Below are 1,949 nucleotides of genomic sequence, written 5' to 3'. Positions count from 1 at the left end.
TTCTACAATTCTATCTGGTTGACATCTTCAATGACAGTTCTGCCCTTTGAGTGACATCTCTTTTTCCTCACATCCAGTCTGAAGCTTCCAAGCTGCACTTCGTGGAGGTTTTCTTCTCTTCCCATTCCACTAAAATCTTCATCATCTCTAAAACCACCCTCCAAGTAGTTGTATACTACCACTGCAGCACCTGGAGCCTCCTCCTTCACCAGGCTAAAGAAGCTCAAGACACTTATCCTCTCTACACAGTCTGCAAAATGCATCCTGGCAGATGCCTTCTGGAGTCGCTCTAGTAATTCCCCATTCCCAGTTGACTGAACTTTAACAAATGTGACACCTATCTACAAGAAAGTCTAGGAAGAGAATGTGGGGAACTACAGGCCTGTCAATCTGGCCTCAGAGCCAGGTCAGTTTAGGGAGCACATCATATTGAGTGTCATCATGTGACACATACATGACAACTAGGTGATCTGGCCCAGACCACATGGGTTTAGGAAAGGCATGTCCTGCTTCACTGACCTGATCTCCTTTATGACAAGATGATATACTTACTTGAGGAGGGAAATTTTGTGGACATTGTCTACATGGAGTTTAGAAAAACCTTTGACATCATTTTCCCACAGCATTCTGCTGCAGAAACTGGCTTCTCAAGGCTTGGACAGGTGTACTGTTTGCTGGATGAAAAACTAGTTGCATGGCTGGACTCGAACAGTGGTGCTGAATGGAGTTCAGTCCCCTTGGCAGCAGGTCACAGGCTATTCTCCCATTATGGTGATAGATCTAAGGAACAGCATTTCAAAAGAAACCTCACATAGTCCGAATGACTTTCTTACTGGAATTACATCAGCCCAGCACTTTCTGCTGGAATAACTCTCTCCTCAGACTTGGATTCGTCTCCTCTGGTCCCATGGACTGGGAAGGGTGCAGTTTGCTGAAGGAACCCCTGGCTCGATCCCCATTCAACCCTGATTGTTTACTGTTCCCATCCAGAGTCCTGCCTCACAGCACCAAAGCCTGGGAGACCTTGCTGGTGAAAGCTCGGGCACAGAGGACATGGACTATCTTAGATCTTTCTACACATCATCATGGCTGGGCTTCGCGAATCAAGATATGGGAAGGGCTCTACCAACACTTGTTACAAGCGCGCTGATGGCTAAAATGGCTGATGCAGAATAGGCAAGTCTGGTTGCAAAAGGCATGGTGGAAAGTTTCCTTAGGCGGTAAAACTCCTGAAAGGTGTCTTTCAGTTTTGGCTTTGCTTGACCAATAGTGTAGCTGGCACCGGGTTCTTTGAGGCTGCTTTCCTCATGGAGACAAACTTCACAGAGAGCAGCAATGTTAATGTTGAGTCCTGATATTTTGTGCACCAAAACAACGCTCAGGATTTCCTCTATCCACAGTATCAAACATGGTTTTAATGTTCCAACATGCGAGTGTCAATCTGAACAGACCTTGGGAGACAGGTGTTTGCCTTTGTCTCTTTGTGTTTGTTCGACTGCATCTGAAGATACCCGTTGGCTGCGGTTAGCCAACTGGCTGGAGGGTGGAGATGACCTTTGATTAGGCCACCTTTTCTAGGCCCCTCTCCCTGTGGAGCAAGCAGTGCTCTCCCTGAAAAAGGCTACATGGTCATTTAGGATGTTGACGAACAAGACTGTCATCTCCAGGGTCAGTCTCGAGCAACCAGCACCTTGAAGTGCCTGCATGCAGGGTTGGGTCTGCGACTTCCAGTGCACCTTATCACCGGCAATTTCATCCCTCTCCTGTCGCTACAGGACTGTACAAATGTAGATAAAACCTTCATGTCCGCACAATGGATTTTTTAGGTGAGGCTCAGCATGAACAGAACTGACCCCACTCTTTACTCCTAAGCTTCATCTACAAGGGCCTATAGAGCTTGGATGGTGACAGCAAAGTCCTCAGGATGTAGGTTTAGTTAGAGTATCCTT

This window comes from Apaloderma vittatum, unplaced genomic scaffold (assembly GCF_000703405.1).
Source record: "Apaloderma vittatum isolate BGI_N311 unplaced genomic scaffold, ASM70340v1 scaffold8843, whole genome shotgun sequence".
Classification (NCBI taxonomy): domain Eukaryota; kingdom Metazoa; phylum Chordata; class Aves; order Trogoniformes; family Trogonidae; genus Apaloderma; species Apaloderma vittatum.
The sequence above is the reverse complement of the archived record's forward strand: the minus strand, read 5'-3'. Positions refer to the sequence as shown.